Source organism: Maniola jurtina, chromosome 3 (genome assembly GCF_905333055.1).
Source record: "Maniola jurtina chromosome 3, ilManJurt1.1, whole genome shotgun sequence".
NCBI lineage: Eukaryota > Metazoa > Arthropoda > Insecta > Lepidoptera > Nymphalidae > Maniola > Maniola jurtina.
The window spans coordinates 1,397,098-1,409,861 of NC_060031.1; the positions used below are offsets into that span (position 1 = coordinate 1,397,098).

At 34.9% G+C, this 12,764-nt stretch overlaps 1 protein-coding gene across 2 annotated transcripts in view; it reads right to left on the minus strand.

Annotated features, from left to right (window-relative positions):
* LOC123879743 (adhesion G-protein coupled receptor G2-like) overlaps nt 1-8,744 on the minus strand; it is a 38,797-nt gene extending 30,053 nt beyond the window's left edge. For both annotated transcript variants that reach the window (XM_045927663.1, XM_045927657.1), the window contains exon 1: nt 8,413-8,744. The gene's annotated coding sequence lies outside the window, so the exon portion shown is untranslated. The remainder of the gene's footprint in view (nt 1-8,412) is intronic.
* Between the last annotated feature and the right edge of the window lie 4,020 nt (nt 8,745-12,764).

The following is a 12,764-nucleotide window of genomic DNA, read 5'->3' on the forward strand; positions in this document are numbered from 1 at the left end:
ATTAATCGAACTTTATTATCTTCCCAACACTAAACAGAGTCGTAATTGAAGATGAATCGTTTCCGATGGAACTTCTAATGAACTTTTACTAGCAACAGATTTAGAATTAAGCCAACACACAAGCCTAAGTCCTAAGTAACATTAGAAAACGTCTTCCGCGAGAATTAAGATTTGAATAACATTTTCCAATAAAATAAATATTTTATTTCCAAGCGTCCATTAGCAGGAATTGATATTAATATTGTGTTTTTTTTTAATCGGAATATTTGAAAGATAAATTAACGATATACTATCGAAGATAGTATATCGTTAATTTGGTTGCCGGTCTCTTAAGATGGTATAAGAGCCGATAATGGATTCCTAACAACAACTAAATTAACCACTTCGCTGGGGAAAAACTTGAAATTTTGACAGTAAAGTAGGTTCTTCAGTCATTTTTCAAATAATATGTAGGGGTGGATCATTGGATCTTCTAAAATCAATGACAGTATGGATGGAAATTGATATCTTTCGGTCCAAAAAAAAGTACGTATGTCAGTATTTTTCAAAATTCTTTTTTTTCAGAGATGCTCGAAGGCGGCTACCATAGAACTCTAAATAATATAATAGAAATGGTATATATTAGAATAAAATAATTAAACACTAAGGTTATTATTTGTCATTAGATCATAATTAGGTTTTTGCTAAACAATCTCGCGAGGCAATCACGCGGTGCGAATATTAACAAGTGACGTTCTTTATCTGCTTTCATAATGGCGGCGATGCTTCTATTGACTTTCTCAGACGTAAATTGAATCACTATTAGCATAAACTAATTATTGGGTGTATTCTAGGTAAGATTAGATAAGGATCTTTAAAATAACTACAGTTAATAGTTAAGTATTTTAAATTAGAATTTTAGTTTGTTTTATAAAATTTCTATTATTTAAAATTTAAACACTTATTTATTAAAACACTAAATACTTAATAATTGTACCTACTCATCAAAAACTAAATTTTTCCTTTACTCCATGCATTTTCTGTGTAGGTCTACTCTACATGTGTATCTAAATTATTTTTTTTTATATTTCTAGGCTATCTGCAATCAGTCATTCATGTGGACTATAATGAGTGCGTTAAGGGCATCTAGGGTATCTAAATTAAAATAGGTAACTAGTAAGTATTAAACTTATTAACTAATGATTTTAAAATTATTTCATAGTTCTGTGTATATAATTAATGTAAGTAATTAAATGTTCTGAATAATAAAGAAAAAAAGTATTTATTAAGTACTTAGTAGGTTAATGTAAGTAATTAAAAGTTCTGAACAATAAAGGAAAAAGTATTTATCACTTAGTAGGTACATATTATATTAGTGTTAAACTTTGACTATCAAAAAAAAGCAAAGTGGGTTTGCGCAAGTTACTATTCATAGAGTTAGGTACCTCTATCATACCGTATACCTATAAAGTAATACGCGTAAAATTTTGATCCACAATTAACAAGTTCCATTTTGCTTTTGTTAACAGTCAAAGTTTAACTGTAACCGTAACATAACTTTAATCGCCTATCATGCAATTGGAGCTTTAACAAAAACAACTGTACAAGGTACAAATCATACCTACTAATAATAGTGGATGTCCGTGCTGAACAGCCAGGCTGATTCTTTGCACGTAAGAAAACAGAATAGCATTACGTAAAAAAACGGGCTGAATTGAGAACCACATCCTTTTTGAAAGTCTGTTAAAAATAGAATGATTTACCACCCTATGAGATAACACAAGGACTAATTTTGTAGTGGAAAAAAATAGAAATTTGTAATGGAAAAAAAGTCATACAGGAAGTTACGCAACATTGAATTAAGCCGCCTTCAGACGCACAAAAAGTTTCTCTTCACATAAAGGTGAACATCTTATTGTTAATGAGACGATTTGAATATTCCCATGGCCGGGCGGTGAACTTATCTACCTATGTGGTTTTGAGTTGAACCTTTCACTTGTAAATGAACCAGTTCAACTTTAAATGTCATTCGAAATTAAGTTAAATAGTTAATGTGGCTAGTTCTTTTGCGCATAACCTCTAAATAGGTTCTCTACGTGAGTGATAGCTTGTCTATTTTGAAATGACTACATAATTTTGTTGACTTAGATGTGTAAATTGCGGTGGTGGGGCGCGTCATTTCAAAATAGACAAGCTCTACCCGCTTTTGGTTATAATATTATGAGGACTTCTGGACTTGTGGTCAAAACCATGTAGTTACACCATTTTATATTAATTAACATCATTGTAAATTTCCTTAAGTCTACATAATACAAAATCTATATTATATTGCAATGCATAATGTTAATTAAGTAATGTTGTGTACACATATTAGGGGTTTTTACTTCGACCCAAAGCCCTAATTCGCACGAACGTTGAAAAAGCGTTGCGTTAAAACCCGGCATTGCGCTGACAATACAAAGTACGCGTTAAAAAAGCGTTGACGTGTGAACAGATACTTGGGAATGCATTTGTTCTACTTTGAACGCTTTTTTAACGGACGTTAAAAAAGCTCTCGTGCGAACGAGGCCTAATTCTTTGTTTTTTATTTTGTATTTTTTGTTACAACCTGTTTTGTTTGCCTTATTCAATAAAATACAAGTGTAAATTAAAAATTTATAACACCCCCGACAAGTCAAGGTTACAGTACTAGTCCAAAGTATCTGAATTATGTATCTAAGCAACGTCGATCTTGACAGCTTGACATTTGTCAATTGACATAATATTATGAACCTAACGGTTATCCAACCTTCTTTTCTACAAGAAAACTAGAAAAGACCTGATAACTCTTAAAGGGCTGAACCAATTTTTTTGGATTATAGCTAAGAACACTCTCGATCAAGCCACCTTTCAAACAAAAAAAAGTAAATTAAAATCGGTTCATTCGTTTAGGCGCTACGATGCCACAGACAGATACACAGATACACAGATACACAGACACACAGATACACAGATACACAGATACACACTTCAAACTTATAACACCCCTCTTTTTGGGTCGGGGGTTAAAAAACAAAATTTGGGACTTTAGGGAGGCAGGTAGAATACCCATGGTAAATCTGGGGGGGTTAAAATGGCACAAAGGGGGCGTGAGCAGGTAATAAGAATAGAGCAGAATAGTTGACAGCCCTAGATACATAAAGTCATACAGGAAGTTACGCAACATTGAATTAAGCCGCCTTCAGACGCACAAAAAGTGCATAATAAGGGTTATTTTATTTCACCGGTTTAATTTGGAAAATTATATCAATTCTCATACAGTCAGCGCTCAGCCGCTCATTTTGCAAATACACCCTTAAATATTGCGGCCAATTCTGTTGTGCATAGCCTCTAAACTAAAACGCACGCATCAGCAGATTCAGTTAGTCGATTCATATGTCTCTCTAAATCCTCACTGCCAATCCGCACTAGGCCAGCGTGGCAGACTGTGGCCTAAACCCCCCTCCAATTAGTGTGCCCCTCTCCAATTTGGAATGCCCCGTTTTTCTAAAACAACATAATAATTATGAAGATATCTTGACTAGACCATGATCTTAAAATAGCTGCAAATTGCAAAGTTGCTTCATTTCCAATGGCTGCATGCGATTGGAATGTCGCAAACGTGCAATTTAGACAAACAAAGTTATCAAGTGAGCAAAGCAGTTAATATTTTTGTGGAGGTAAACACAGGCGCACATTCGAAGAAAAAAAATACAAGTAGAAAAAAATCATTCAATTTTTTATTAATTAATTTGTTCAAAATTACGAAAAAATTGGTTGGTGACAAAAAAGTTTGCGCCCACTGAGATTTTTGATTGTATCATTTGTAAGGGATCACGAAAGGGAGAGCGTTGTACTAACTTTATTCCGCGGATAGGGTAAAAGGGGAAAAAATAGTTTGCGTTTGACCTTAATTCCTACAAAATAAAAGATGAAGACCGAGACGCGCACTACGTGCAAAATAAACGCGTCTTTGTCCTACGAAATCTATTGAAATTAAATTTAGTCTTGCAAATCCATTAAGTAAAATCACACTATCACATCACACTTCATACTATACTATACTATATACTATACTATCACACTAATCACACTAATATTATAAAGGCGAAAGTTTGTATGTGTGTGTGTGTGTGTATGTTTGTTACTCCTTCACGCAAAAACTACTGGACGGATTTGGCTGAAATTCGGAATGGAGATAGATAATATCCTGAATTAGCACATAGGCTACTTTTTATCCCGGAAAACCAAAGAGTTTCCACGGGATTTCGAAAAACCTAAATCCACGCGGACGAAGTCGCGGGCGTCAGCTAGTATATATTAAAATTATAATGCATCACAATATATTTCATAACTTGATTTCTCTTTTTTAGTTTGGACACCTTATACCTATTTATAGTTGTTATCAAGAAAGACGACGCGCCTCAACTCTAGCGGTGTGTCTTGCGCCTTAGAGGGAATTCAATTTCAAGTATAATAGATTGTCTTAACAGCTATAATATATATAAGTACAATACATCGCTGATTAAAGTGGTTATATAATATCGCCGAGAGGAATAAAATAAAACATTTCAGTGTAAATCATTGTTTTAAATGCAATTACTATGGAAATAGATTCTATTGTATAAATAATTTATAGCTTATTTATTTAAATACAGCTATTTATAGCTTATTTATATAAATACATTTAGTTCCTCACATTCGCACTAGTTGGAATGGTTGGCATAATTAATGTAGGTTTGTAAAAATCCCCAGGGAATTCTTTGCTTTTCCGGGACTTGCCAAACTTATCGTTATCTAAAAATTCGCCGAACTCAAAATATTCGTCGTACACGAATAGTGTGGCCAGTTGATTTGCCGAATTGCGAACTATCGTCGACCGATCTCGAATCATTTGCCGAATACCGATAGTGGATCTGTGTCATTAGAAGAGGATCAGTTATTGGGGTTGGTCACATACCAACTGTTACGTGACTGTTAAAAACGGACAGATTTCGAACTAAACTATCTATCACCTATAATCTTAAAAAGAGCAGCTGCTGAGTTTCTTGCCGAGTTGAGCGCCAGTTCTTCTCAGTAGAATCTGCATTCGAACCAATAGTAGAGTCACAGGCATATAACGTTCTCACTAGCTGTTGTCCTATTACTATGAAATAAATAAAGTTTGGTTTTGATTTTTTTATCTTACAACCTTCGCTTCCCATTTTCTTCTTCATTTTTAAAAACTGTGACTCATTTTATTATTAACCCGGAAGCGGATATGATGCAGGAAAAAACAGTTTGCCTTTGATAGACGGCGTAATTGTTATTAGTTATTAGAATACCTAGGTTGACTTTGGTCCTAGACTATAGAATAATACTAATTACGCGAAATTACCCTGTTGTAAGTAAAACGGTTGTAAGGATTTAACGTAAAGGACGGCTTAGGACTGACGCATATCAACGGAGGAGAGTGACATAGCCGTCTTTTTAACCGACTTCAAAAAAGGAGGAGGTTCTCAATTCGACTGTATGTTTTTCGTATGTTTGTTACGTGATTTCGCCGCCAAAATATGAACCTTTTTTGATAATTCTTTTATTGTTTGGTAGTGAATTGCTCGCAATCAGTGTTAATATGTAAAATATAAGCTTAATAAACTTATAAGTGAATATAGTGGGGCAACTAAAAATTGTGAAATAAAAATTTAAAAAAAAACCAACTTCAATAACCACAGAGACTAAAAAGTAAAAAATAATTAATACCGAATATACTAATTAATACCAAGGTAAAATTATACAAAGGTTAATGTAGTTCTAGAATAATATTTTTTTGAGTCGGTACCTGTATGTCACCTGGTGCTAAGTGATGGTGCCATCTAAGATGGATGCGGGTTATCTGACCTTATCCCTTTAGCCCCTTTTCGATTTTTACACGGCATCGTACCGTAACACCAAATCGCTTCACATCATAACTTTGTCAGGTGGAAACTAGCCACAGTAGAGCCTCCCACCACCAGACAAACGTATATTGTGGTTTCGTGTTGCATAATTTTGCGAGAGGCTATCGAGTTATATTTTGAAACCTCCATCTTATAAGAATACATTAATCATCCGAGCAAGATACCTACTACAATAAAGGTGCAAGAAAATAAACCAATAAAACGTAAACGTACTACAATAATGAACTTTGTAAACCGCGATAAAATTTATGGGTACGGTGAAATACACCGATACGCCACGTAGGTCGTAGACTGTAGAGTACGTCTAGATATTGTCCGATGATTGTGTTTGTGTCCTTATCATACCTACGCTGATTGGAGAATGATACACAAAGATTACTAAACATACACAAATATTATCTTACTTCTGGAATTTCCATGCAAGATCTGGAATTACCCATTAATAGATTTCTTTTATTAAAGAGATGACAATTAGTCAGCACTTTATTGTGGTATCGCCATGTAATGAAAGCACCTGGGACCATGGCCGTAGCCAGGAATTGGTTTCGATGGGGTTTTATCCAGGTCTTTTCATGAGAAAAGAAACTTTTACTAGACTTCAGGGGAGGAAATCAACGTCCTTGGAAAGACATCGGGTTATGTATAGGATGTTAACCTACTAAAACCTCCTCGGTGGCCACCGTACACAATAACAATAAGTACTGAGTATTATTAAAGTTGGTAACCAGATATTCAAAACCATATTATTATGAGTCAAAACACGCCAGTTCGGTAGGTAGCCAGTACTGACTGAAAGGCTATGCTGAAAGGCGAAGATCGCGTGATACATTCCTCTTCCCACAATTATTGGCACTTTCGATAAACATTGCTCGGTGCACGCGTGCCGATCACAACCATTTCACACTTGCTTTGATCCTATCAGGCTAACTCTAGTACGCTGCTGGACATAACATATGCAAAATTTCTTTATAGGTTAGAACTGTATATACCTATGTTGATATAAGCACCTAATTAATATCATTCCAGTCGGTCTCCTATCATATTATACCTATACTAGATAAACTAAATATCTAATAACCTATAAGTAAAGTGACTAGTCCTGTAGTTGTTGTTAGTCACAATGCCCAGCCCAAATAGCTGAGCTAAACAAATTGAGTCAGCATTCACGTTTTACGACATAGTAGGTAAGTATGTATGTCGTAAATCTATCTTAGCATTTAGAATAAATTTACTTATATCTTCTGCGAAAGTTACTGTCTTTTATTGAAAACTTAGTGAAAATCTGTGCTCTCGTTCTCTTATTCAAGTTGTATGCAGAAGGATCTGGGAGCCCACCGCATCATTATCCCAGGAAAACTCCTACCATTATGTGATTAAGGTAAAGAGACAACGACCCTCAGCAATGGGGAATAAAACGCAGAGAGAGATCTAAGACGGAATATTCTGAAAATAGGGATGACTCTAAAGCTCTGTGCAGTCTTATGTACAGTATTTATACGAAATCGAAGAATAAAGGGTTTAACTATCTCTGTACTATAAGTAAGTAGGTATGTCTATGTATAAACAGCTGTGATAGACTAGTCACCTAGTGGTTAAAAGCCGAGGGATTTTAAATCCCGAGCACGCATTTTTTAACTGCAGAGTTCTCAAATGTGAAGTCTGCCACTCCGTAAACGGTCAGCGTGGTAGACTACGGCCTAACCCTTCTCAATCTGAGAGGAGAACCGTGCTGAGAAGTGAGCCGGCAATGGGTATAACGGCAGTAATGATGATGAATGATGAAGTAGGTACCTAATTAAAATTGCAGGAGGTAGGTACGAATTTTAACAATCAATTACAATTAATTTCCTTCCTTAATGACTGAATAAAATGAGAGAATAATAATTAAACTCTACAATTCACTAAACGTTTTTTGGAATATTTACTTTTTTATCTAGAACTTCGAAAACCTGACGGCCGTGACTTCAGATAAAAAAACTTGTTATATTAATTGACGCGATCTATGGTGTAGCGGTGTTATGCCTGTCCTACTAGCAAGTTCGATTCTGGACCATCTAAAAATTACCTATCTCTTTATTAAATAAACTTAAATTGGTAAGTCACTATGCAGTCGAAATTAGAAGCAGGCTAACCTGGAAGCGGTGTGGTCATTTTTTCAACTATCTCTATGGCTATCCATGCCCCTACCTGAATCGTACTGAATGGCTAATTCCCTTGGCGGCACGTCTATGCCCGTAAAGTAATAGCTAGGTACCACTGAAGCCTCCTACCAAACTATTTAAATATCATTAATTCTCCAATTGCACCTGGAAAATGAATCGGGGATCACTGCGCCATCCAGGAAGATTGTCATTCAGGTATTTTCTTAGTTCTAATTTCTCTTGTAAGCGTAAGTTAAGCGACTACTTAGGGCGCAAAAATGTTGAAAATAAAACTACTTAACTACTTAATATTTTTAATTAAAATAACTACTTACTTGCCAATTTAATTGATTTTCCAGTTATTAATCCCTTTTCTTGGGATAAAAAATATCGAAGATGATAAATCTTCGTCGTCAGTCGCAAAAATGATCCTTGATGATTATTTTTTTATAAGTTAAAACCTGTTTTTTTTTTTTAATTTAAACAAAACGGCACTTTATCACAAGAAAAATATAAAAACCCACTATTTACTTCGTTAACAAGTAAAAATTTCAACGCGTCGTGAATGAATTCACTTAATTATAACCAAACACGATATTAGGTATATTTTCAGTCGTAATATTTTCACTAAACTTTTACTTTCAACGAGCGCGCGTCGACACTGCTATGCGACCACAGACTAAACTAAAGGCGCATTTTCTTTATTTTCGCGCGCATAGCAGTAAGTATCAAGATTGAGAGCTCGTCACGAAAATCGATGCGAAAAATTTACAAAAAACCGATATTTTTAATAAATCGTCACTTAAATAAATCATCACCACATAAGTAATCATTTTTCATTTTCAATCAATAAAATATAAAAGAAAAGTCATGGTTCATGGCCCGGCCCAAACCCTTGCGCAAATTTTAATTACGCAAACTGTAATTTAAAAAAAAAAAAACTGAAATTCCACCGCAGCGTAGCCAGGGCAGGTCAGCCAGTTATTGTATATTGTAGAATACTCAAAACAAAACTCCAAAAAATGTTTGGTTTTTCCATTGAGCTTTCTTTTAATATTTTGTAAAATATTGTGCAAATGTTTTTAATTCGTGGTCGGTACTTATAAAGGGCCCTACGTTGTAAATCCTAGTATGAGATATAAGTAGGTACCTATTTATAATAGGTAAGTACTTATTCTATTTAGTTACGAGAGTCGAGAATAAAAGAATAGAATTTTTTCATTAACATCGTACCTACTAAGGAATAGTAAAAACTACGCTAATTTACATACCAGTGCTTATAATTGGATAATTACTACCTATCTCTATTAACTAGTTTATGATTCTGTTGTTGAAAATACATAATTGAAAACCAATGATACATAGGTACCTGTTTAATCTATTCATAGCTATTATCATCATCATCATGATCAACCCATCGCCGTCTCACTACAGAGCACGGGTCTCCTCTCAGAATGAGAAGGGCTTTAAATTCATAGGTCTATGAAGCCAATATACAAAAAAATTGTAGGTAGGTATCATTGTTTGTTTGTTACTCCTGCGTTCCTATATAGTATATACCATCAACATACAAGAGGTGTCGTGACAGTTGCGTTGCAAGTAGCAACGCAGTATTTTTTAATAATAAAAATCTCTTCGTCCAAGGTTTCTAAAGATAAATATTATAATATAATTAAAAAAAAATTAAAGAGCCGCAGCGGTTATTGCCGGTTTCTTTTAAACTTCAATTGTTATTTATGGAGTCATCTGGCTCTGTCGCTAAAACCCTAAATTCAAATTCAAATTCAAATTCAAATCATTTTTATTCAATTAAACTTTTACAAGTGCTTTTGAATCGTCAAAATAATCTACCACTGATTCGGAATGCTAACTACCAAAAACCTAACAATTTTGTATGTATTTTACAAGAATATAAATATACTTATTCTTAATTTCAATTTTTTTAACGTTCGCGTCATTCTGAATGTAAGTAATTGTAACTATAAGTAGGTAGATAAGTACCTTCCGATTTGAAGGGATGGTATTGCAATTTTAGGTAATTTTTTAACGGTCAATAATTTAGCTACTGCAATCCATCTGCAATCACCTGATGGCGAAAACCACCATGAAAGCAGAGTATAATGAGCATCTAATGAGTTTATTATTTAAACAAACTCACTTGTTATGGTTTATGAGGTAAGTACCCAATAAATTGTATCGGTTGTTTGTATAATGTTAGACGTTACAAATCACAATACAGCGGAGATCGATCTTCTCAGAAATCGCGTGCGTCAAATCACATTCCGAAGCAAATTAACCAAGACATTGCAGGATTTGCAGGCAACGTCTGCTCTATTAGTAACTACCTACCCTGCCTGCATAGTACCTATAGGTATAATAATATATTATGGTGGAGAAATTAAATTATGCAGGCTTAACTCATGGAATTCATGTTTATCAACCCGGCAGTAACCAAATATTATCGCATTTATTCGAACTGCAGAGTGTAGGCTTGAAACTACTTTATAAAAACCTCAGAATTAAAGGGGTGGCGCTTCTAAAATTAATGTTTTAGACAGAGCTTGCTAAACAGCTGATGAACTCCTTCCATAGACTCCTTCCGAGTTCTACTCTATTTTGAAGTTTTATTATTATTTTATTATTTAGGATGATAAAGATATGGAGAGGGAGCGCAGGGCTCTCTCGGTGCGGGCTAACATGATAGCGCGCAGATTCGCGCGTTGCTCCGATGACGTGAAGGTGACGTTATTTAAAGCTTTTGTCAATGTTTTTACACATGTCAACTGTGGACAAAGTTTACGAAGCGCAGCTATAATGCGCTTAGGATACAATATAACAACGCCTTCCGCATCCTAATGAAGCATCCGCGTTTCTGCAGTGCTAAAGCCATGTTTGCTGCGGCGAGGGTCCCTGACTTCTTCGCCATACTCAGAGCGAGGACGGCTTCCTTCTGGGAAAGACTAAGACACAGTACTAACTCCATCTTGTGTGCTATTAACGAAGATCTGAGTAATCCTTTTTCTAAAAATTGGTCAAACCTGCATCGGTGCGACAACAACAGCTTTATTTAGATAAGTTTATATACTATGTATATCTACATTAACCCATTATAGCCTAGCGGTGCCATATGGCACCCAATTTCGTATGTTTAAATTGTCGGGCCCTGTCCTTGTAATAAGAGGTGAAGTCAAGTGGTTTGTTGTCAATGCCATGCTAGAGGGACATAGCCATTACTCCATTTACTTTGTTTTGTCCCATAAGCTTTTTGTGACCTGCACGAGCACCTGTAAATCAGTGATGTGAAATTGCTGCCAATAATGGATGCAACATCCCAGTAAGGGGATCATAATTTTTTTATTTTGAGCAATGTAATACTTTTATGCATTTACACTTGATGCCAAACCTTGCATTGACTTGTTCATATCATAAAACTGTCGTATTTTGTTTGATTGTTTGGATTATAGCATGTTAAAAGATATGGATGCCGTACGGCACCGCTAGGTCATTATGTTGTCTTTTTATTATGTATACTAAAAATCTAATTTATATCTTTTCTTTAGTTATTGCTTATGTAATGGCTTTTTTGTTTCATTGGAGATTGTACATTACATGAGGCACTTGCTATACTAGAAGAAAACCATGAACTCAAGCCTCAATTGCTATAAATTGAAGCTCCAGACCCTATAATTCCATCTGACAAAGATGAGGGTGGTTTCGTAAATAATCCCACTGGTCGGCAACTCAATGCTAGATGTGAAGTGGTGCTAGGCTCTACATCTGTTCATACCTATTTCAGTCAAAAAATACGCCACGACGTGGTGGCTGTCAATCAGCTTCAAACACCAAGCAAAAACATCTAAAAAATACTGGCAATCGGGTCTGACAGCATATGTTATGACAGCAAAAACCATTTATTGGTACCCAGCGAGTCATGTCGCAAGTGTGGGTAACAGTATTGTCAGTCAGACTAGATTACAGTGCAATAAATGCATCGTGGGGCTCTGTGCACCCTGCAAGCTTCCTACAAATAATATGTAATTTTATGGAAATATATGTAAATGTTCATGTAATATATTGGATCTTTTAATCAATTTTGAACGTTGAACTATACAAGAGTTAATACCTTAATAATTCTTATCAAATTGTGGTAGAACATTTTGGTAACAATAAGTTATAAGAAATTTATGAGACATTTGAAAAGACACGGTAGGAGCCTAGCGGTGCCATGCAGCATCCATGGTTATTTCCAGAAGTAAGACTTGCACCAAAATTCTGATGATTAGATCTGACTAATAGGGTCCATAATAACAACATATCAATGAAAAACTCAATTCTGAGACCTTAAAATAATTCAGGCTATAATGGGTTAAGCTGTATATTATTTTGTGTTTTTTCTTTTTGTTTGTTATGGGTTGTCTTGTGACTTATATTGCCTGAAATAAAAATTATTATTATTATTATTATTTATGACGTCATTATAGTCAGCGAGCAGCTAATAATTCAAAAACCGCCAACAAAATAAACCAATGTGTTTAAAATGTGAATTTATCATGAGATTGATAGTGCAGTTTTAACCTTACGATCTATAAAGTCTATGGTTGTGACATGTCATGACATCACATGGCTGCCATTGCCAAGTGCCATCTGTCTGTCAGCTGTCATTTGATGTTTCAATGAATAATTTCGA